The 24,677-nt window shown below is 48.9% G+C and overlaps 1 long non-coding RNA gene across 2 annotated transcripts in view; it reads left to right on the forward strand.

Annotated features, from left to right (window-relative positions):
* LOC149351153 (uncharacterized) overlaps window positions 1-24,677 on the forward strand; it is a 419,022-nt gene that overhangs the window by 184,642 nt on the left and 209,703 nt on the right. Inside the window, exon 2 of one of the 2 annotated variants that reach the window (XR_016289492.1) lies at window positions 10,540-10,775. The exons of the other annotated variant lie outside the window; for it this stretch is intronic. This is a non-coding gene — a long non-coding RNA (uncharacterized LOC149351153). Of the gene's footprint in view, window positions 1-10,539; window positions 10,776-24,677 lie in introns of those variants that run through there. 2 annotated transcript variants of the gene reach the window in all.

Here is a 24,677-nt window from a genome sequence, read left to right on the forward strand (position 1 = left end):
AAATAGCAGCTGTTCCTACAGTTTCCAGGTACGCGCGCGTGGACACGCACGCATACACACACACATACGCGGGCGCACTTTTTCAATCTTTGATCCAACCAAATCGAGGCAAATCGACGCAAGGCAAGAAAGATATACATTTCAGCACGCGATGGAAAATTCTGGAGGGAATAAGCAACCTAATGATGCAAACTGGATACAAGAAAGACGTACGTCTAAAATGAATAAGAGCACGAAGTTGAGGGTCCAAACGAGAGAGGGGAGGGGGTCGCCCTAAGTGCCTACAGAACTATCGCTTTGTAGCCGACCCCTTTTTTTTTGGCAGCATTCCTGCACACCTCGCCCCCCCCCCCCCCCCCCCCCCCCCCCGTTCTTCTTCGTACAATGTCTATAAAAAAGTCTCGAGTCCGCCTCGTGAATGGTATGCATCTGCATACTGCATTTTTGTGAGCCTTGGCAAAATTCCGTCGAAGTTGATCGGAATTGGTTGCAAGGTGCCGCCGCATGTACGACGAATATTTGCTTCTGAGGTAAACACATTCCGACACCCTGCGGCGCTAACCCTTTCAATAGCAATTTCACGTCTCTTGCGCAATGTCGATTCATCTCAAGAGTAAACAGAAATTGACAATTGCCTACTTCTCTCTGCCTTGGACAGGCATACGTTGAGCGTTGACTAAATTGTATAGCTGTCTTTGTTATAGTTTTCTTATCATAGATGCAGTATCATTTGATAAAAAAATATATTTTTTTTCAGCGCTATAGTTAGCAGGTTACACTCTAGACCAGGAGTGTTCCGACTACTACTAATATTACTATGCATCAACAGTGACGAAGTGATTGAACGCGCAAAAGACGAGGGCAGAAGGAAGGACACAAGAAAGGCACCGATTTCAACTATAAGGTTCATTGAAAAAAACAAACAAAAAACGCTAGAAATATATACATGGGTATTGGTTGCAAGGTGCCGCCGCATGTACGACGAATATTTGCTTCTGAGGTAAACACATTCCGACACCCTGCGGTGCTAACCCTCTCAATAGCAATTTCACGTTTTTTGCGCAATGTCGATTCATCTCAAGAGTAAACAGAAATTGACAATTGCCCACTTCTCTCTGCCTTTTTCTTTACCAACCATAGTTTATAAGGTTGGACAGGCATACGCTGAGCGTTGACTAAATTGTATAGCTGTCTTTGTTATAGTTTTCTTATCATAGATGCAATATCATTTGATAAAAAATATATTTTTTTTCAGCGCTGTAGTTAGCAGGTTACACTCTAGACCAGGAGTGTTCCGACTATTACTAATATTACTATGCATCAACAGTGACGAAGTGATTGAACGTGCAAAAGACGAGGGCAGAAGGAAGGACACAAGAAAGGCACCGATTTCAACTATAAGGTTCATTGAAAAAAAAAAAAACGCTAGAAATATATACATGGGACATAAACATAATTAATTTTCTTTATTTCACACCTTCCTTATTTTTGGCGTCCGCTTCCTCTTTTCGCTTACTTACTAATTTGCTCTGTGCAATTATGTCGACAATTATAACTAACTCTCCCAAGTTTCCACTGTGTCGACGTTGTGCCTTTTGCGATGCGGGCTGGGCAGCATTATTTTTTCTTTTTCTTTGCTCCCACTAATATATGTCACGACATTGAAAACAGCAAAGTCTGTAGTCGGGTAAAACTCAAGAACGAAACGGCACATTCCCTCAAAGGAGGCCCTCCAGATAGTAACATCGACGGTGCAGCTTTCTGCGGCTATTTAGCCAAGGCTAAACAAGAGAGAGAAGGAAACGGTCCTCTGTTCCCGTGCTGGCATCCTTATCCCGAACAAGGATCACCCCACCTCTGACGCCGTTTGGACAAAGACGGTACCCTCCTTGCCCCGGCTTTCCAACTTTTTCCCTTCACCCTTCCGGAACCATAGACCGAATAAAGGAAGCCCCACTCTCTTTGGCTTTGGCGAGGGACAGGCAGAGAAACAAGCATGCGGAACCACCCCAGCCAACACCTCCCCCCACGCACGACGGGGACTAGCAGCTGGGCTTGCCATGGTTCGTTTGCCATCCTCTGAAGGCAGGCGCAGCAACAAAAGAAAAGCCTTCACGCAGCACGGGTGCACGGGTCAAGAAAGGACCGGACACGTATCTCAACATCTCAACCAAAACCAGTCTCGGGTCGCTGGGGGCAAGACGGGTTGACACTTTCTCAGTGATGGATCAGTGTCGTAGCCTGGTGGCAGAATATGAACTCGTGAGCGCGTGATAAGAACGTGCTTGTGAACGCCTTGTGTCTCGCCCTCGTAGCTTCCACTGCATAACTACAGAAAGCTATACCCGAGTATAGGCGGCTTCACAACGTAACACAGTTGCTGCGAGCGCCTCTGAAGTAAGTCGCTCCACCCTGCACTTTGCACCACACTGCTGACGTCGCCTGAGGTCCAGACGGGCGGGCCGGCGGTGTCGCTGCCAGCCTGGTTTGCCGTAGTGTATAGGAACCCAATGCGCGCTGTCATTGCGCTTGCGATACGGAATCAAGACGACTGCGTTATCATTTTCGTTTGTGGAAGCGGCAAAAAGAAAGGCTCGCGCCATTTTCGCCTGAGGCGTGTGACAACATCGGACTGGGATTGGCGTCGCGGAGTGAGAGGAGTTTTTCCAGCGAAGAAGTGGCGCTGTTTTACGCTCATGGTTAACGAGCGCAAAAAGACGATGACGAAGAAGACAACACGAGACAATCGCTGCCAAGCGCCCGGGGCGCCGCGTTCGAACAGAGACATCTTTTTTTGATAATTTTCAGTTAAATTTCCTTCTGCAGGTTCCGTGGCGTCAACAAGGGGGCTAAGTGCATGTCATGAACGAAGAGCTTGAAACCAGCGTGCTTGCGTTCGTGAGAGCGAGGCCAAAATTGTACATAAAGCGCAGTGTGCTTGCAAGCATGGCGTTAGCGTGGACAGTATTAGTCAAGCACTGCGTGTACCCTTGTCATGTGAGTCTGCTCCAGCAGTTGAGTGTGACAGACCTAGAACGGAGGCTGTATTTCTGTAGCTCGGCCCTAATTCAATTAGGCAGAGATCTTGACTTTTTACAGAGGGTAATTTGTGAAGCACAGTTCTGGCGAAATTCTTGTGTGAACCTGCACAATGCCCATTACTGGACCGATGTGAACCCTCACTGGTTTCGAGTGCTCCATCGCAAATAAAGGTGATCAATCAACGTTTGGTGCAGCATTTTCAATGACCGTAACGTGGATCCCTGTTTTCTAGGGAGGGGTCTGCCTCCGACTATGGAAGGAGGGGACTCTCCCCTTTCATCTGCCACACCTTGCATTGTCGCGCTAGCGGGGTCATGAGAATCGGCCTACGCCATTGACTGGAAGGGGGGGGGGGGGGGGGGGGGGGGGGTCCTATTTGACTCGGAAAAACCGCTTCGTTCTTGGGTTGTACCCGACTATAGCATAACGTTAGCGAGGGTCCGTCGGTGTCGCGAAAGAGGTGTTTTCTAGAGAAAGCGGATTCGTATAGCAGCTCTCCATTTACCACAGAATGCTATCAGCAGCCATGCTGTGTGTTCTTTTGTTCGAGGTACAGAGCGCGGCTATGTGGAGCCTCTTCCTTGACCTGTTTGGCTATGAAGTGGAAATTCCCGAATTAATACTGAATTCCTTCGCTGTGTCGCTGAACCGAGTGCCGTTTTTCGCCCTCCTCGTGCTTGAGATATGGCTTAGGATGTGTAACACGAAAGAGGGGGAACTGGAAGGTTGCTATGGCTGTACACACAGACGCAAAGGAATGTGAAAGTGGAGGAACTTTCGAAAGAAGAATGAAACTGATGCTGCTTACGAAAACCCGCCTCTGAGTTAGAGTGTTTTATATTTTGGATGGGACACTTCAAAACAGCGTTTTGCACAATTCATTCTCTGTTCCGGCGCAGTGAGGCTGGAAGCAACTTAATCCCAGACAGAATTTCTTTTGTAATGCTCATTTTTGCGGATGTCAGGGGAATATGGTTTAATTTCATGCTCGGAGTTCAGGCAATTTATCACTGGTGTAGTGTCAACGTGGAAAATGCTAAAGCCTTAGAGAAGATTAATTCCTGCCTTGCAAGACTTGATTAAAAAGGCTCTCAACATGAAATGCGTCGTGCACCCTAATTTCTTTCTTAAATATAAGGAATCTGCTCTCGCTTTTTGTACTGTCTCCTTTGAACAGCTGATGCCCGTTCTGTGGCAACCGTACAGCGCGTTTTTACTGACGTTTTCTTGTACTTCTTAGCTTCGATGTCTGAGCCTTCCTTCGAGACAGCTTCAGGCTTCGTGCAGTGCATGTATAAGGAACCAAAACATTCATTCTTACTTGAGAGGGGGAAAGAAATAAGTGCGAAGAGTAGTATTTGGGAAGGAAAAGGAGGAAAGGCGGGAAGGAGGGCGACGACAACATACCGATGCGGAGCTTTATCCTCTTATTTATATTTTTGTTTGGAAGGGGTATGCGTATGTTCCCGCGACAACCTCTCCTTGCCGGTGCGCATAGTGTACAACTGTGAGCCACCTTGAAATCACGATGAGGTACTTTGGAGCGTAGTTGGTCTTCAGCTATGTTTTGCACGGAATTTTTGTGTGCAGGGATTGCAGGCCTTCTGGTTGCCATCGTTTCTTGGAAGAAAAAAAAAGGCGGATTGGGCCTTCTTTTCTTCCACTGCGACAAAGAATCTATTATTCTCTGAAGCTTTCGAATTCGGTGCGCGCTGACGAAACAGTATTGACAGCGGAATGCCAGCGGTTTGCTTGAGTAAGGAATACGACAGGCTGTTTTGCCCCCGTCTCCCCTTAAGTCGATACAACGAATACCCAGTACCTGGATGCAGTTGGGGATTCTACTGCGCTGGAATTGAGGAAGCTTTGCTAGTGGAGGCTGACTCTGCTGCGTGCTAGAATTTCATCTATACACAAGCTCCACACGTAGAAAAATAAACTGCCGTTTCTTTTCTTCTTACGACGAAATACATGTAAAGTACCAGTTTGCATGCTCGTATCATTTGAAAACTAGACTTTTAACAGCAGTGGTCGCCACAGAATAGTTTTATTTTTTATATACATCTCGCGTATTCACCTTTGGTCCCTAATCTTTTCAAGGCGCGCTGTACCGCCTATTTTTTCTTCTCTCTTTTGTTGAGCAACGTAAGAAGGGCTGCATTTATTTCCTTCCCTTGTTGCGCCTCGCGTCTTTAGAAATTTTTTAAAGCCTTTTCTATGTATATGGAAGGAGTGTTCGCGGGCCTTTGTGGAAGATCGTCCACGAGTAGCGCAAAGGCCGGATGAAAGGTTTCTTATAGACCGTTTACAGCGCGCAGTTCTTCCGTTTGAGACCAGATGGCGCCACACGTGCGCTCCGAACACGACACCATTACTTGCCTCGTAAGTCGCCGGCGTGTACGCCTCGACGCAGCAGAGGAAATTTCGCGGGTGGTTGCCGAATGTGTTCTTTCTACGATGTGAAAAGGCAGAGGAAACACATGCTCTGTTGTGGATTGCAAGAATTGCGACAGAGAGTTAAAGGTTCAGGATGCGATCGTTTGCGAGCTTCACGAAACCGAACTGCACAAGGAGGTAATGCCAATGTTCGCGCCCGTTCGCCACGCACCCTTTCGGAACTGGCGAATGCAACAAACACATTCGCCAGCGCTAGATAGCTAATAAAGAAAGATTTCGATCTTGGAAAATCTGCGAGGGTAAGTGCACAACACAGCCGCATGAAGAAGCTGTTCCGCCACCGAAACCATGACGGCGTGCTTTCAGTTATTGTGCACTGTGCTCAGACCGCATTGATCGTAAGTTGTGGTCTGTGACCATTAGTAAAACGAGCGCCGGAGGCCGAATTAGAAACGAAAAAAAAAATAAGACTACTTACGCTCCTTCATACGCCTGCTGTTTGTTATGCACTGCACAGCCGTGCGAGCCGACAACGCTTACCGTCAGTCCGTGTATTACACGCAGTCTTGGTGCTACTGTTCAATTTCGCTCCAAGTAGCGCGGTTTTCGTGGACCGTGTTCGGATTACAGCATTTGGTTTACGGCTGCTGTGCCGGACGGTTGTCACTTGCTCGCGGTCCATGCGAGACAGTCACTAAAAGTGACTCCGTACGCTCAGAGTGAAGCTGATTAATTACAACCAACGAGACCACGAGCATTTCCATGTCCGCATGTCGAGCGTACCAAAATTTTTTATATGAGGCTGACGTTACTGTGAAATTCGTCCAGCATGAACGCGTGGCCATGCGCGCGTTATAACAATTATATCGTGGAATCCTTCGAAACGATTGCACGCCAGCTTGTGAAGGCTGCTTGATGCATGGTACTGCTACCATGATAGCCAAACTTTGTGTGTCTATTTATTTTTGTCGCTTTTCTATGTTTAATCAACCAGTAGGAAATATTTCAGGTTTCCTAAGCACCGTTAACAGGGTGTAAACAAATGCATACGATGTGCATGTGAGCGTTTCAGCCAGCGTCTGCATGCATGTACAGAATAGGACAACAACCTGTAAGGCCGCAAGAACATTAAACATTGCCGTTTTATATATTAACAATAAAAAAACATTAAGCAGAGTCTTCAGCGCATGCAAAGACAAGCATTCAGGCGATCCGTCCGTTGCCTCGAACAGGCGGAGAGCTCAGCGGCTCTCCGCGACATGAAGTCCGATCGCGTTTTCACGCGTGAAGTGATCAAATTAGGGTTCTCACATGTCCTTCCAAGCTTTGGCAAAACCATAGTTTCGTCTTCCCACTCCTTTACAACCGTATCAGCCGGAACACTGCCTGTCGGAACCGAACCGTCAGACGCAGCAGCCTTCGCGACGAGGCGCGCGCCGAGCGGTCAGGAGGCGAGTAATGGCGGCGTGATCACGTGATCAAAGATGGCAGCCCCCATGATACACCGCTGTAAAGCGTCTATACCCGACGTTTTTCAGGGCTTCCTCCCGCTTTGATGTTGAAGAATCACCTTGTCCTGAAGCGTGCTTATACACTTTTTGTTTTTTGGTAATTGCCCCGGGCGACCAGCTATATCCTGTTTGTGTTGGCTCTTTTCTGAAAGAATAAATATATTGTGTTGTAACGTTTAGCCTTTTTTTTATTTGTACTTCGTTTTCACTTTTTCTTCGGTGAATCCAAGAAACGCCACGGTTATACCTCGTATGTTGTATGACAGGTCAGGAGGAGTAAAATTTATGCTGGTTCGATGAGAAGAAAGTAAGCTGGCCAAAAATACTTGCGCTCGAACGTGGAATGAAGTGCTTTTCGAAGAGAACATTTACCTGCGAACTCCCAGGCTGCAGTGTTTGCGTTATCAAATGCTTTCTTTTTTTTTTTTTTTAAGGCTCGATAAAGCGCGCGCGTAATGCGTGTAAATGTAAGCAGGAAAAACCTGTACCATGCAAAGATACCTCGACTTTCGTTCCACGAACATCTTTAAGCCAAATATTGTCGTTGATTACTGCTTAAACCCTTACGCCTGTGCTTGCAGAAGGAAATGCTATCGCCAATAAAAAAGAAAGAAGCGGAAGGTTTATGACGGGAAAGTTGAACAAAAACGTTAGCGGATGTTAGCTTCTGAAAGCTGAATTGCCGTGTTATCTGGGTTCCTGCACTTTGAGCGAGAGGGCGGGACATCACCTGGTATGCGTGCTAGCGATAGAAACGGAACTGCAGCTTAACCTTCTCGGTAGCCGGAACATGCCAGTTTTACGTGACACTTTTGTATGGGTTCTGCTCTGCTCGCACTGGACACACCTGCTTAGCCTTAAACGGGTGATGACAGGTAACAGCGCTACGCTAGCAGACAGATTAGGGCAACCAGGTAGAGCCTTCGAGCCTTGAGAGGCGTGTAAGGTTACGGAACGATGCCTTAATATTGCGCAACTCTGCTACGCAACCTCACCATGCCCATGGCTCCCGAACTCCCTCCCCTGCCTCCCAACGCTCCCCGGCAGTGCAGCATAACAGACTATTCTGCGTGTCACTGTCATGTTTCCATTTGCGACTCTTCATTTTCTGAGTAAGCGCTCGAGTGTGATCTGCTGGGTCAAATTTGTTGATCTCGTCTTCATGCACCGCGACTCTTAAGTCTTATTTATGGTTACGATCGCCACATAGGCGCTTCCAATTCATGAATCTTGCATAACTTTTCCTCGCTTTCTAGAAAAGTTAGTGCTTTATTCATTGCCCTTATCTACTCAAATGATAACACTGATGTACCATGTAGTAGTTATGTCGCAGCGTTTGCACTGGGGCTTAGCGCTGACATGTTATAATGGTGTTTTTATTCTAGCGTTCGTGCTGAATTATTTGCGCACATCTCCGCCGTAGCATTAACCTAACGTCGTGTTTTGACCCGGACAGTTCTTGAATACTGTTCGGTTTAATGCGTGCGCCTCTTGCAGCTAACTTGCGGGGAAATGTACAGCGAGACAGGTAACTACAGTATACAGAAGCAGAGAGAGCGCGTGTTTTTCCTTTCTTTCATTTTCCCCCGCACGTCAAATGTGTATCAGCATGCCCAGAAACGTGTTTTTTTGGCCTACTTATTGTGCACACATCCTGTTCTTTGAACTAAACTTTCAGGTTAAAGCGGCCGCGGTGGCTCAGTGGTTCCGGCACTCGGCTGCTGACCCCAAAGACGCGGGTTCGATTCCGGCCGCGGCGGCTAGAATTTCTTTGGAGGAGAAATTCTAGAGGCCCGTGTACTGTGCGATGTCAGTGCACGTTAAAGAACCCCAGGTGGTCGAAATTTCCGGAGCCCTTCACTACGGCGTCCCTCATAGCCTGAGTCGCTTTGGGAGGTTAAACCTCAACCAACCCAACTCTAAACCTTCAGGTTATCGTGCGTGCATGATATAAATGTAGTTGTGTTATTGTTTTCAGTCACTCTGCGGTCGTATTTCTTGCAATGAAGGTAATGCTTCTTTAAACAGGTAGAGAGAGACACCGAAATTTTTGTTGTCTATTTTTGTTTTCGAATTATCCGTAAGACATTAGAAAACATCAATCACCACGGGAAATTCGCCTATGCTCAGCACTTAACTTATAATTAAATTTAATCTTCCATGCATTGTGGTTTCTGTTTTATCAATGAAAAGAGAGTCATGACGTCACAAGTTGGCACCATATCACGTGAGGCTTAGAAAAACTGCAATATAATTTTTTTTTTTCACTTGCTGCCATTCCGGCTTCTGAAGCAGTTTAGCGTAAGGGTCTGCTTGAATTAAAACGCCAAAGCAGCGGTTATATAGTGGTTTTTGAATGCTTTACGGAATCTCACACTCACTTGGGACGTCGCAGCCATCGTCTGGCAGCTGAAATGTAAGCTGAAACTACATGAGGAAAAAATCCAGTTACAAAGTATTTATTGAGTGCTGACGAGTTCCGCGTGGTGATCCATGTTTACCGTTGTCGTACGCACCATTCCGGCGCAAGAACACACTCCACAAAATTTCGGTTCTCGAGTCCTCTAACATTTGGCCAACAACGCTCAGCGCGTGCGACGCGTTAGGCACAAAAATTCGCCAACGACACGTGGTAGCACCTGCGTAGGAATATATATATATTTATTTTTTTATGTGGCGCTCATTAGTGGTGGTTGAGAAATAAACGAGACTGAAATTGAGAGCGCTGCTCTGGCAACTGTCGCGTAGCTCGCTTCCGGAGCTCTCGAAAAGAGCACTTAGCGCTTCCGCACTTATCAACTGGCTACTCGGTTCGGAAGCTCGTCGCGTGGCCCGAATAGGCAAGCGCCTACCGTAAGTCGGACCTCGGTTGGAAAAATAAGATGCGAAAGCGGTTATGAACAGGAGAAAAGCTCTGAAAGCATTTTTTATCTTTCCCTCTCAGCTTCCCGTTTTGTTCGCACCGGGCTCTTCTTCCATGCGCGCTACATTGAGGGAGGCTCATTAGTGCGCGTGTTTCTGATTGAGGTAATCTTCCCCATAGCTCGGGCCGCATGCCGGGCGCGTGCTTCGGAGTCGGGCGGCTGCAGCGGCGGCTACGAGCCTGCGAAGCGTGGGTGATGGCTCGCCGCTGTGGAGTTCATGCATTCAGCCGGGTGCCGGTCCGGAACCGAGTGCGCTCTAGAAAAGTAAACGACTCTGGCGGCGGCGAGGAAATGAGCAGCGATTCCATCCGGTGCACCGCGAGTCGCACAGCGACTTCTCCCCTGCGCGGCCGTCGCGCGATGTGCCCCGCTCCGTGCCGCCGCCGCCGCTGTTGCGGCTACCGGTCAGCGCCGAGGTCGACGCTTTTAGTTTCCTTTCGCTATCCCGGTAAGAGGAGGAGGAGGAGGGGGGAGGGGAGGGCATGACATCCAGCCGCTGCTGGGCGTTGGCTGCACTCGGCAGCCATTTGTTGCAATTAGCTTCTGCCGATAGAGCGATTCGATGCCCTTGTCCACGCTTTTGCTCTGTGCCGCCGCTCTAATCCTCGTTTTGTCTGTGTTCTCTCTCTTTTTTCCTCCCCGTCCACCCTTTCTCTACCTCGCAGGTGAGTGCGCAACTGGGGCGTGTTTCCCCACACCTCGCCTCGTAGCCTGGGCGCGCCTCTCTTCGGGTCTGCAGGCTGCCCAGCGAGCGAGGTAACTACAGCGCATCGGGTCACGCGCCGTCTGGCGCCGCGCTATTGCCTTCTCTGTCTCGCTTCATTCCTGGGGCTCCTGGTCGAGCCCTGGACTCACGCAACGATTAATTAGCGTGCGTTCATGGCTCCGACTCATCGCACCTTGCGACAGCAAATTGCAGAGCTGAACGTTTAGGCGGAGCAAAATGTGCTCTTTTTGTTCTTCTGTGTTCTATGCTTTTGTGAGTGTGTGTGTGTGTGTGTGTGTGTGTGTGTGTGTGCGCGCGCGCGTGTGTGTGTGCGCGTGTGTGTGTGTGTGTGTAGTAGGCAGTTAAAACACTATTAGTTAACGGTTATTAACTAATTAACTTTTTCATCTCTAGTTTTAGGGGGACAATGTTATACTGTGACGGAATTACACTACGCATTATTATACTATATATGCCTACGTGTGCCTTTTCTGTCCGCGCTGCCCGATATAAATCGTCAACCTAAGGAGGAAGGTGATGCTCCGAGAGCAGAGCCGGAACGACAAAGAAAGGCTGGTGAGTTTCAGTAATAAATTACTAGACAGATTCAGCACGGCAGGGAAACTGCATCGGTGCGGCGGAGTAGGGGAAGCGACAAGCGAGATTTGCTACCGTTACCTCGTCTGCGAGATTTGCTACCGTTACCTCCGTCTGCGTTTTAATATCATCAGCAATGCAGCGGAATTAAGCCTCAGGTAGCATGCGCGTGTATGGCTGCGCCTTGTCAAGTGACCGAGTCCGTAACGCCTAACAAGGAGCTCTATGAGTCAGGTGCGCGTCTCTCATAATTTAGAGTGTGAGCGGGCTTTTTTCGTGGCAGAAAGTGTCTCGGCTTAAAGTGTGGCTAGACCCCTTCAGGCGCATCTCGCGCGTTCGTTTCGGCATCGGTTCGCTTTGCGTGCATAATTCCATGCTCGATATCTCGAACCACAGTGTCGATTTAGAAATTTTCAAAACCAAGTTCGCCTACGACATTAGAGAGTTTTAGTATAACGTATGAGCGCTTACGTACGCTATACGCAAGCATTTAGCGGGAGGTTACTGTGGAAGTCGCAAGAGCACTTTTAGTTTACCGTACAACCAGCCGAACGCAACGATAGCTAAGGCCGCAGTGGCGCCATCTGGTGTTGTAATGTAAAAACATTTTGTGTCCTATATTTCAGGTTTAGCCAAGGCATTGGCCAAGCTGATCCAAGTCGTATCACGTAGATAGCCGGTTGCATGGCGTCCCTGATGAGTCGCGCACTGCGCAGTCGGGGCAGGGCCTAGCTTTTTTTAAATTTTTTTTTAGGTAACCGTACGAGCAAGGTTTTTTAAGAACGTCATGGTACGTACTAGCATTCTTTCGAACCCGTACTGCCCTACAGCCGAAACGGCTACTTTTGGCAAGGCTATGGCTACCATGGCATAAAAATCCAAATCAAGCCAATCCACAGTTTGCGGTGTTTTGTTAGGGTTAGGAACGGCGGTATCGTTACACAGAATCCAAAATGGGGCAAGTTTATCTCTCAATCGTTCTGCTGTCGGCGAGAGGAGGCAAAGCGAATATCATACGCTCCATTTAAGGGCAATGAATATGCCTAAGAACCCAATAACATGACATTTTCTCTCCGAAGCGGGGACTTGGGCGCCGCCATGTTGGCAACGCTATTTTTCCTGGCGTACGCAAGAGCACGCACGCTAAATTCGAAAAATAGCGTACGTAACGCAAACGTACGTAAGACATCGGTTTGAAATAGCGTTTGGCGCATGCGCAGTACGACTGACGCTATTTTATAGCGTACGCTATGCCTTTGCGTATGTCTACGTACGTTATACTAAAACTCTCTATTGGAGGTCTCTATTTTAGCAGTACAATATTGGGCCCGCTAACGATAAATTAAGAAGTTAATTAGTTAATACTAATTAACCAATAGTATTAAAAATACCTAGTAGTGGTAACAGAATCACCTTATTTGGTCGCTCAAAGTCAAGTAACAAGAAGGGAAAGGGCCCAGCGCACGAGGGCCAGCTTGTCTTGCAGCTGATCCGAATCGAGCCAGGCACTCTGCGAGAGAAGGGCTGGATGTGGAATTGGTTTATGGTTTATGGGGTTCAACGTCCCAAAGCGTCTCCGGCTGTGAGGGACGCCGTAGTGAAGGGCTCCGTCTCCGGGGTTGTTCGGTGTCAGAACACCCTCCGAAATTTTCTGAGCGCTGCATCCCCCCCCCCCCCCTCTTTTCGACCTTTTTTTCGCCCATGTTATTTACATACCGCATCGATGTATTAAAATGTAAAAACGAAAATAAGAAGTTTATCGGTTTATTCTCGAAAAGATTGACGTACGTTGTCGCAGCTCTATATAATAGGAAGTGGAAGTTCTTGCAGAGAAGAGTCATTCTTCTTCGCCATTGCACGACGTATGACACTCCTTTTAATTGTAGGCTCAGCTAGTTCACGCTCTTAAATATACCATTTCACGTCAGCCTAGTCTTTTTTTCATCCTTTGCATTGTACTCACTTGATAATAAACTATCGCGAAATTAAAAACTTTTTTTTTAAAGCGCCTCTGCGGCCGGGCGCAGGTTCACATGAATGAGGTAGAAGTTTTGACAAATGCTATTCGTTCGCACTTGCTAACATTGTAGTCGAGAGCAGAAGCGTCTGTGGTGTTGTATATTATGTGAAAATATTCTAGATAGACGCGATTTTTTGTACGGATGTACGGGGAGGGCCAGCTTCGGAATCGAGTCCCGTTTCGTTCACGGGCACCTTGCCACCTGCATGGTGTTTCACGATCTTCCCTGCACTGCTCGATTCGGTCATTGCAGTAGCGAACATTGCCCAAAATTACTATACAACGAACTAACGAGCAGAGGAGGAAAAAAAACGAATCGAGGGTTCCCATCTGAGTGCATCCAATAGGGACATAATGTAATTGGTGCTTTGTTCGCGTCGCTGATGTGGCTTCCGTGTACTACATGCCACTTCCGGTCTTCCTTCGGACCATGCGGGATTCGTGCTCCTGCTTCCGCCCTGCCTCGCCGTCTTTCCTCTTCCACGGCTTCCCGTTCCAGGCGCTGTGCCTTCCCCAAGCTTCGCGCTACCGCCTTCCGCCTACGTGCGGCGTTCAGCCGCCTACCGAGCATCACGCTACAGCCGATGCGCTGCTTCTTTGTTAGCTCGCTGCCCTATTTGTTGCTCGCTCCCGGCCTCTGGCGCTTTTTGCGGCACCTGCGCTGCTGGCTCAGGCTTTAGACGTATCGGTTTCGGTTCACTGACGTGCTCCGCGTTTCCCTGTACAGAGCACGAGAGGACGACGTTTTGCGCACGCATCGCCTAACATGCCACCAAAGGGCCACCTGTGTTTCTCCCACGTGGCTCCATATCGCCACGGCCAGGCATGGGCGGCTCAAGCCCAGCCACGACTATTGAGGACCGGGAGTTCTCTTTCCCCTTTCCATTTTGCCTTAGTTTACGGCTGCTTTCTTTTATTTCCCCAAGGAGCGCGCACCGAAAACCGAGCGCAAGAAAAGTCCTTCAGCGATGCGTATAAATGCTTTCGGACATAAAACAGATGCATCAGAGGCCGAATGCATGTGCAGGAAGGTGTCACAGTTGATTACAGGGATGTATCAAGTTTGATGCCACGAAGGACGTCGACGCGCAATCTATGGTCAAGGTCGGAAGGGAGGATGACTGCAGGTGCGTATCTGTGGGGGGGGGGGGGGGGGGGGGGGGATGCCAGTTGCTGACGCTACCGAAATCATTTGGTTTAGTAGTTTTATTTGTGATTGGTAGTTTCCAGTTTTACAGCCGAGCAGTGAGGTACTCCGGCTTTTCTGCCGTCAGTCGAACACTTCTATGTACTGAACAGCATAAGTTCGTGTTTCTGTCTTAGTTTTCAGCGTCCGTCGCACCCTTGTTGGAAGAAAAGGGAAGTGGCTTGTAATTCGCTTTGTGCCGGCTATAAAGCCACCCGCAAAAAACCACGGCATCTGTAGCAAAGGCACCACAGATTATTCATTGATCTGCGCCTCATGCATCTCGCTGTCTCGCTCTGATACTATTGTAGATGTTATGGAGAAGTTACGCTGGTCTATTCTGGTCACTTCTTTGTAATGAGCTGCGTTTCTTAAAATTACGACGCGTGTGGACAAGCCAATTCTGCGGTATTTTTGGGAAGCACCCTAGCCTACCGGGGAGGCACCGACGAAAAAATTTATTGGAATAATTGTAATGTCGCGCCGGATTCGCGTTCAAGCAGCTGCCATTTCTCCTGCCCCTCACCGTCTCGTTAGCGGCACGAATTTCCGCGGCAGCTGAAAATTCGAGCGTTCTTTATTCCCACCACGACTCCCATCACGCAACGCGATACCGCGAAGCCGTCACGTACTGGGTTGGCGGCTGAGCTTGCAGCTAGCTGGCTGCCAGGAGTGGGCGATAAGGTGACGCCGCATCCTGTTTGGAAGAAAGTGAAGGAAGACAGTGTAGTGGAGCTGCGTGTCGAGCGAGTTATTCATTAAATAAGTAGAGGGCAACCATACTGAGTCCTCGTTTGTGCGGAGCGCAGCCGAGTAGCTCGGCTTTTGGTATTTTTGCTACGCCTCAATGGCGGATCGTGGTGAGTCATTCTGCAAGGTGTGATTAAAGAGAAGAAAGCAAATAACGCCGTCACGCCTACATCCCAGCTCTCTTCCCCCCATTTCCCTCCCTTCGTTTAGTGGGACCATTTGCCTAGTCCACTGAACGAGCACCGCGAATGGCTGCTCTGTTCTTGCGTCGTCCGGGTGACGTAGGCTAGCAAGCCACCACGTATTTTCTGCCAGGCGACGATCGATGTGGTAAGGCCGCAAAAAAAGTTGAGTAAAATAGATAAGCCCTTGCCCGTACCTGCAGTATGGAACTCGTGCTGCTGCTTTTTAAAAGCATCAAAAGAATCCAGAGTCCAAGTTCTTGTTTCCACCAGTCGCGGAACTCTGCGTGGCTGCGGTTGGTTGCAGCGTGGTGCAAGACGTTATTCGGACATGACAGGACTGTTGGGAAATCGGCACGCAGTCTCTTTGTAGGCTTTCTCCTTTTCCTCGCGCTGCTGTCGCTAAGCGCGCTGTCGCAGCATTCGCAGTCGCCATCTGGGAGGATAAGCAGACATGTTTGCCATTTGGTGTACAATGTACTAATGTTTACACTGTGGTTGGCAGTGCCTGCAATGTTCGAAGCCATTGCCTCGGCGTTAGGGCTGCCGGAAACCCTTAGTAATCCACGCAGTCTTCGCGGTTCGTTGTTGACTTTATACTTCGTTTCCTTTATCTGGCCCGCTGGAAGTGAGGAGGAACGGTCAGATGGTTTACCCGTTTCTTTCTGTTTACAAAGATAGCGGCAGTCTCGTTAGAGCTGGCTTTGAGCCTAAGCCGCTCGCAGCGAGTTGCGAGATGCGGCGCTGGTTGAGTTTGCAGCAAAGAACGTGAACGCCGAAGCAGGGATCGGTACAGTTGGACTCATTGGCTGGAAAGGAAGGAAAAAATAAGAGTGAAATGAAACGCAGTGAACGAGATAGAGAGCGGCCCGGGCTCCAAGGGTAATGGATTGCTTTCTTGCGCCATTGAAACCGCACGGAACTGTGGCTGCGCGTTGATAGAAAGTTGCGATACGTTTCGCTCGCATATCGTGCTTGGTTCGAATAAATATCCGAGGCGGCATTTTGAAGTCGATTGGCCGAGCTCACGCAGTGTACTAATGATTTGGGAGTTTCGCTGTGTAGTATATAACAAAGGATTAAGAGGTGAGTGCAACAAAACGCGAGCCCGGTTGTCCTCGCGGAACTTGACAGGGCTCTCGAATTGGTTGAAGTAGTGCGGTTCCGCCCACGACAGGCCCTATTTAACTCCTTACGTGGTGCTGCTGTTTCAGTGTTTGCAAAGCGATGGCGGATGAGGACGACCGCTGCAACTCATTGGCCTGCATACGTGGTTCTCTGTTTCAACTTCACGGCGCTTGCGGTATAGAGCTTTTTGCGGCGAAAATCCGGTTCGCTATTGTATAGGTGTCTGGAAAGCGGGCGCGTCAGTCAATATCAGAGGAAAGTCAATGCCCTGTCGTTTGTTTGTGAGAGAGAGAGAAATAGAAAGGGGGTGACTGGGCACACATTTCAAGCATCGAGAACGAATCACGATCCCTGGCATGCCGCGACTGCGTCTGGTCTCGCCAGGTGCCGGATGGTTCAGGCAGCCATCATCAGCTCTCTTTCCTAGCTCCTCGATATTGCGTATATGTCTCTTTAAAAGCGAACCAGTAGGCTCGGGCAGCTTGTTGCCGACCACTCAACGCGTCGAGCACTTGCCCATGGCTGAAAACGCGCCATTTGACCGCAGCGGTGGTTGAGCATCCGCCTCGCATGCGGGAGGAGTGGGGTTCGATCCCGAGTTCCGCCAGGTGCCCACCGGTGATACAATGAGTACAATGAGTAACGCTTGAGGAATGAGTCTTTGACCCCACCTTGAGCAAACGAAAATACCTTCTGCCATGGCGCTCTTTGGCCATAGATGACCTTGCGCCATATAAATTCACTGTCATCATCATCAAAACCCGCCATTTTGCTGCCCAGCCTACCGACACTTCAGTAAGAGGAAAGTCCGTCCCGGGGATGGATTGATCTACGGACTCCGTCGGGAGCCCTTGTGCGTTCCCGTTGTCATCCCAGCTGAGACGGGATCTCCGCTCTCTTACGCTCGTGCGTGGCCCGGCGGAGCGCCTTTGGCGCTGACACCGCCGCGGCCTCCTATAGCAGGGGAGCAGCGCAAGGGTCGCTTCGCTAATTGCACTCCGCGTGCCGAGGCCCCGCGGCCTCGCCCGCGTGGCGTGAGCGGGCGCGCTTTGTCGCGGCTGTTGTCGCGCCTGACGTTGATCGGTGGGACCCGTGCGACCTTATCGGGGCGCCCGTGCTTGTGCCAGTATTCTCCTCGTCGCAGGAGTGTTCCTTCCGAGTTACGAGAAGGTGTCGTCCTCGCAATATTTTCTGTATTTTCTGTATTTTCAGTGCGAGTGCGTGAAATGATGGCATTCATTGAACATCTCCAATTTTAAAACCGCAACTTGTTCTTCGAACCTCTAACATATAGCGGAGTTATAACTTGTTAGTCGAAGGTCTTCATGGCACGACAGCGACAGATTACGTGCGTGTTTAATGCGGTACCTCATACATACCTCTAAACCTAACGGCAATGCACATTTTAACGCCGCGTAAAAAATTGTTAGGAACCGAGTTTAGGCGCAGGCATGCGTCAACATGAAAGGGCATATGTGCTATTTTATTGTGAGCAGTCATCAAATGATTGCTCTATAAGTCTATAAGGGAAACACTCTTTTTGTATTGTTTTCCTCCGGAAAAATAATAGCCAAAATACATTTTTAGCTGAAATGAAGAATTGCAACCAATTTAGTGATATTGTGCAAACTGAGTATCTAATTTCGTATTGCTTCTGCCTGCGACAAAACAATGCTGCACTTTCTGCTGAAAGCTGATCGCACAGGCATAGCGGAGTCACAGAGAGATCACAGGGTAATAACTCTTCCCAACTCTCACTTTTGTCGCAACGAAGTATCCTTATCTTTTTTTTTTTCATTGACTTCACTGATATACGACTTGGTAAGTTGTTTGCAAAGCTGCCTTTACTCGCCTATGCCATGCTGCTGCGGTGTAGTGAATGCCACGACGAAAAACCGCACCTCTGCCCGACAGGTTCGAGTATTTCGGTAGAGGGTCGTTTACTATTTAGAGCTGTGCTATTCCATATTCATCGCTTTGAAGTTCTTTGGGTACATAGCGCTGTCAAACTGAAGTGCTCATGTTTCATGTCACTCAAATTGTCCTTGATGATACCTCACGTGACCAACTAGCAGATACTTATTAGCTTAGAAATTTTTTCAAGGCGACATTATTAGATGAAAGCGTATTTGTTCTTTAATTTCGCTCTGTTTCTAATAATCTAGCTGCAAAAAAAAATGTTACGGTTTGGGTATGAAACTCATTAATCGTGTCTAGCAGTCAATATAAATGCAGTACCGAATTATAAACAGTCCATGGTGCATATAGGGTCCAGCTTCTTCGTAAATAAAAAAATTATATTTTCTTTATACACTCAGTACATAATAAACAGCAGTCAGAACTTTTTCAGGAATACTCGATCAACCTGTAGCCTTTGAGTGCTCGCAAACCTATTCGTAACACGCGCCACAGTCCCACCCTCCTCGTTTCCCTAACACGTAGAATGAGAGAGCGTGTCATTCGATGGTCGCACTATAGCTCCTGTCCGACTGTAACGGATGGTCGTCGCTTGTGAAGTTGACTGCAGTTCGCACCCGTTGGTTGTCCTGAATGACGAAAAATTGGGCCGTTTAACAAATATACATCGAGGACATAGGAACCACCGCCACAACTACACGAACGCAAATTTAATCTATTTGAGTTACGCTCCGTGATAGAAGTACACCCTTTGTCGTAATTATAGAGAGGTGTGTGCTTCAGGGCCATGCCGTGCTGCTCGCTGCGCATCCGCAGCATTCCAAATGTCTTGATGGTAGGAGAAACTCGGGTCCTTTGTCCTGCTAAGGTTAGGACACTTCAACGGTGGCAACAAGAGCCCCACTACCCGGCTTAGAAGACCCGCCAAGGGCTCGAAACTTTTGACAAAGGCTGTACATTGTTCTACGATTAACAGAATTTGAGAATCGTTCATAAACGCTGTAACAAGTTTCTTTTCGCGCCGTAGTTTTTTGTTTTCCTTGCCAGTGCTGCGTTCGCGAAAGGCCGAAGATCCGCTAAGTGGTGTGTGCGTGAATGACCGGCCTGTGAGTGATGTAGGCAAAAAGGGGTCCGTGTTCGGAACAATGCGTTGGGCAAGCGCTCAGGACGAGCGGCATCTTGCGAAGGCAGCGCGGGTCGTGTAGCGCTACCGAAGTTGCGTTGTATGCGTCAGCGAATGGATTGTTTCGCCGCTGCAGTTCATGGGTGATGTGAGCAGACCTGAGTGCTCCTTATCCCGTATAGAGCCTCTTATCCGCCGAGACGGGGCTCCGCTTGGCGCTTCGAGTTCTTCACGCTCTGTGCCATCGGCGGCACTTTCTCCTCTGCAGCCTAACGTGCCAACTCAGTTTGAAACGGGATAGTGCTTGTTCCTTTGAACAGCAAAAAAAAAAAAAAACACAGGTGTGCTCCTGTCCACGTCATTCACAGCATCGCGCATTCAAAGATTTTTTTCACGGATGTATATTTATTTCTTGTCCTTTTTTTTTGTTTGTCGAGCATGTAAGCAAAAGGTTTTTTTCGCATTCTGACGTGGGCGGAAAACTCAATTTGGGCGAATACGCTTGCAGACGATTGATCGCAGTCTTCGTCGAGTATGTCGACGGCATGATCGGATGCAGTTTGGTAGTAGGATAAAGAGCTTACTACTTTGTGACTTCGCCGTCGTGCAGTTCATTCAGTTTCGCACTACAAGGTTCTTGTTAGCGTTGTTCGTATAAGGATAAAGACAACAATTTGTTACTGAAAAAAGTGTACCTTCTTCCGAGTTTATTGCATGAATTCCGCTGTGTAGCGCAGTTACTCTAAGGGGCTTTGAACGCTACTCTTATAACGTATTCAGAATATCTTTTTAGCCAGATGGGTGACATTATTTGTACGATTGCAGAAGAAAGGGTGAATGCGATGCTCACAAGGATGCGTAGAGAGGTCACCGCAAGCGCGTGTGCCTTTATTTTGTCTTTCGCGTGCAACATCTTCCTTCTTGATCGAAGATTTCGTCAAAACGCGGAGTTTTTCTCTTCTGTTTCATTTTTAAAACGTAGCTGAAGAAAATGGCGAGGAGCGCGCGCATGTGCAGGCGTAATAAGTTGCAGCGGGGAGGACTGGTTTTGATTCGCGTGTTTGCACGGTCGACACAGAAAGAGCGCATTGAATGCTTGGCCTCATGCCCGACCTGAATGCGGGCCTCGTTGTGATGTATTGGAAAGGATTCTCGGGAAGAAGACCTCACGGACCATATTGAGAGGGCTACGTTGTTCCCGCACTAGGAAGGATGGAGAAAATGGGGAAAAATGCGGAAAGAACGGCGTGCGCGAGGCGAAGCAGATGCCGGGAACAAAAGAAAAGAAGACGGAGTACACGTCTAGAGTACTGGTTCCTCCACGAAAAGTTTCCGAGATTGCTGTTCGTTCTTTACCGAGCTCGGGGGCCGCTAGTATAGTTCAACTTCATTTCTAAAGGTACGCCGCCTTGTTTCACCTTTGCGCTGGGTGCTTTTCTTCCTGGGACCTCTCTCTTCCGCGCTCTGCTCGTTCGCGAGCGGCGCAATCTTTAAGGTTTCAATTGAAATGCAGCTCGGGCTTTTATTCTTACTTTGCGCGCGCGCTTCCTTCCTCTAAAATGCGACGCGGCAAAGTAGCGGAGAGCAATCGAAGGGGGGCGGCGGGCAAGTGTTCTCCCCTAGAATAGATTTGCGAGACAATAAAAGGACGGCCGAGCTGGCGCAGAGACAAAAGGAGGGCCAGAGCGAGGACGCAAGGTGGTAGTGATTTCTTGCGTTTCGATCTGGGATCGATTGGCTTGGCCCATAGCGTTTGCGGTTTCTGCTCCTCTCGTCTCGCGGCGTTCCTTATTTAGCTCCTGTCTCGCGCGCTGTTTACGCGTCCTTCGGGTTCTTTTCGTCGCCCGTCTGCTGTTTTTCCCTCGTTGCTATCCACAAGCCTCGAGAAAGGCCGGAACGAGTGCAGCCACTCTTTGCGTTACCTGCACGGACTGCTAATGCTACCAAGGTCTTATTAAATAGTAAGGAGCTTATGGTTCTTAATACAGTCAGGTTCTACCGCTGCGGTCGCATTGCCGGCCGGCTGGCGTCTCTCGTGCGTGCCGGCTGCGCTGGTTGGCGTGGCTGAAATAGCCGGACGAGATAGCTCACAGAACGCTGTACGAAACGAAGTTGTTCCGAGCGTCCCACAAAGATCGGGTTGTGGCAAAGAATGGGCACCGCGGCCACTGCGTCGCGTGAGTGCACTTACTTAGTCTCACTGCCTCAATGCTATCTTCGTACGTCCACGGTTGTGTTCGAGAAACAATGAGAACGTGCGCATTCGGAAACCGTACATCGGCCTTCCCACGCAGTGGAAGTAGGGTCAAAGCAAGAAGTACAGGTAGGAGCGGAGCGCTATCAGGAGCGTACGCTGCGCTCTATGGCGCTTCCTTTCGGTTGCGATCGCGTGTTCCTCATCGAGGTCCCCCTCCACTCCCTCCCTCTCGGTCTGTCTCTCCTCTATCTCTATCGTGAATCTCTTTGGGGAAAATTTCAACCGACCTCGCAGGAACTGTTGATAAGGAATTCGGAAGTTGGAACAGTTTGGATTAGATGCGGAATCTTTGAAACGCGCGAACGGTCAGAACATTTTGATGTGTTTAAATTCGTCATCGCGCCAAATTGTTGTACGTGAGTCGAATTGTACCGAGATTATTACTGGACCTAGCCACCGCTGCAGATGGCGCATAGCCTTTGTCAAAAATACTCTCTTAGAAAAAAGGTACTAAAAGGGGGCGAGAGGTTAGTCTTTTTGGGGACTAACTGACCTGCCATGCCACTGGCATTCGTCCTTTTCGGGACTAGCTGCAAAGGGTCTAACTGTTGGTCTCCTAGAAAGGGGTGCAACAGTTACCCCGGTAGCAGACGTTTAATGAATAAATGGAAGCGACGCGCGATTTCCAGCGGGATAGTTTCCGACAGAACTTGACACATATAACAACGTTAAACCTAAACAAGGGAATTGCGCTAAAAAAGGTACGGACGAGAAGAGGACAAGGACCGGCGCAGAGTTTGCGCCCGTCCTTGTCCTCCTCTCGTCTGTGCCTTTTTTTAGCGCAATTCCCTTCTTTATTAAGTACGTACGACCGACTCGCCCAACAACGTGCTCTCTTAAACAACGATAAAGGAAGCAGAAATCAACACACATGAAAACACCAGGATTCGAGCCGATAACCTTCGGATTACGAGCAGAGCGCGGATATGACTAGGCCACCACACTAGACGCTCCGAGGCAGAAAATAACAGCCTTATATGCGAAACACACACATTGCCTGTCTTTACCGCTCGCGTTGTTGTCAAACCTATTGCTGTTTAGAGCACAGTATGGTGATTTTGCTCTTATATGCTTTTACAAGAAGCTGCGGTAAGCCTTAATGTGTACGCACAGCAGTCTAAATCTCGTTTTGGCCAAAAAAGAAGTGCTGAACTCTGTGTACGTTACGACCGGTACTTCCCAACCACAACAGCTCTTTTCTTTTTTATTGCGTATAAGGCGGTCTTATTTCTGGCAATTGGCAGCTTCACATTACAGCCTGTTGAAAACAAATATAGGAGGCCATGGTTTACTTCGTTTTTTGTTACTAGTGGACAGCGGTGAAGGAGAATTGACTGCTTGCCACTTACCGTTTCGCTAAGTGTCGCCGATGCTTACACGGCATCACAAAAGCTCGTAAACAAACGGCGACGATATGAAACTACGTGTAGTTGCTGAACCTTAACCTTTACAACTCACATTCGACACGTATTGAAGCTCTTAGTACTTGTTTATGCACTTGCACAGCTGTCAGCCGTTTCGGTTGCACGAAGCCTTCTTCTCACGCAAAAGTCTATCCGCTTCCTTAAGGGCAGCGGCGGTGCTCTCACTGGCCTCAGGCGCCGTCTTGCGCTCCAAAAATCGGGTACTATTGCAGTCGAGGTCTTCTCGCGCGATTTTCGCGTGCTGCTGTACTGCGATTCGCCCCCCGTTAGTCTCTTTCTCGGCAGTTAGTCCGTTGAGTTTGCGCACGGCACGCATTTGTGGCAAGAAGAGTGCCGTGTGCAAATTTAGGGACTAACAAGCCGTTTTGAGGACTAAAGTTGTCTTTACTCCCCCCTGGGCCGTTTTTTTTTTTCTTAGAGTGTATGCAGCCCAAAAGGTTTGTAAACCGCCTCTACCGCTCTTACCCTCCGGAAGCTTCGGAGGGATTAGTACAAGAGTTCCCCTCACCTGTGAGATAGTTTGACAATGTAAGCGCGCCGCATCGCAGGCTCAGAATCAAACCAGTTGGGCTGCATATTTATGAGAAAGGCTGTACATTTCATGAGGATAGTGCAACTTCTGCTCACGCTTCGCGTACGTCGAGTGAAACGAGAAGCTGCGCGCAAATTGCACGTGGTGTGCTTCGCTCTCGGGCGCATCTGGACGGGGTAAGCATTGATGCGGGACGCCCTGCTGCAGGCACCCTGATCCCCGCCCGGAAGGGCGATCGACGACTTGCTGGGCTAGTTGGAGCCGGCGAGAGCCAGAAATACGTTGCCGTTCATTGGTGCGTCTTCGTGCACCACTGGCGTGCATGCGAGTGGTGGAGTAGCTCCGAGCAGAGCGAGAGGAAGCGAGAATGGATTTCGGTGGCCCCTTCAGTTGCGTATTTTTTCTTGCGTTAAAAAAAAAAAAAACTCTCGAACCGAGGATCCGACAATCCTAAACGGTGACCCGCGGCTGAGTGACTCAATACGTGGTATTCTAACTGTACGACGTTTTTATTGATGGCTGTATAAAGCCTGCTTCCTGGATTTTGTGGTAGTGTTTTCTTGTAAACGCCCTGCAGTGAAATATCTGAATACACTGGGCATGGGGTGTAAGGTAAATGCTGACAGCAATGCGTCGCGCCGCTCAAGGAGAAACGTCAGTGCCCAAAACTACTGGCCGTGATAATCAATGCGTTCCTTCATTTTTACTTTTCTTGTAGGCATAAGCGTTAAAGGAATACCGTCGCAGATTCATCATTCGTCACCTCTGACCAATGAATGTGATCTGTTTGCCAAGTGAAAACACTGGGCATGGGCCAATCCACGTTCGTGGGTTTTGGGTTTAGGAGAACGCCGAGGTGTGTGCATGTATGTGTGTGTGTGCGTGTGTGTGCGTGCGTGCGTGCGTACACGCGCGCGCCTGGGGGGGGGGGGGGGCAATTGGGGGGGGGGGGTGCTGTTGCAAGTTCTGTGACGTCTTTGC

Source organism: Amblyomma mixtum, chromosome 3 (assembly GCF_055824585.1).
Source record: "Amblyomma mixtum isolate Tamu chromosome 3, ASM5582458v1, whole genome shotgun sequence".
Lineage (NCBI taxonomy): Eukaryota > Metazoa > Arthropoda > Arachnida > Ixodida > Ixodidae > Amblyomma > Amblyomma mixtum.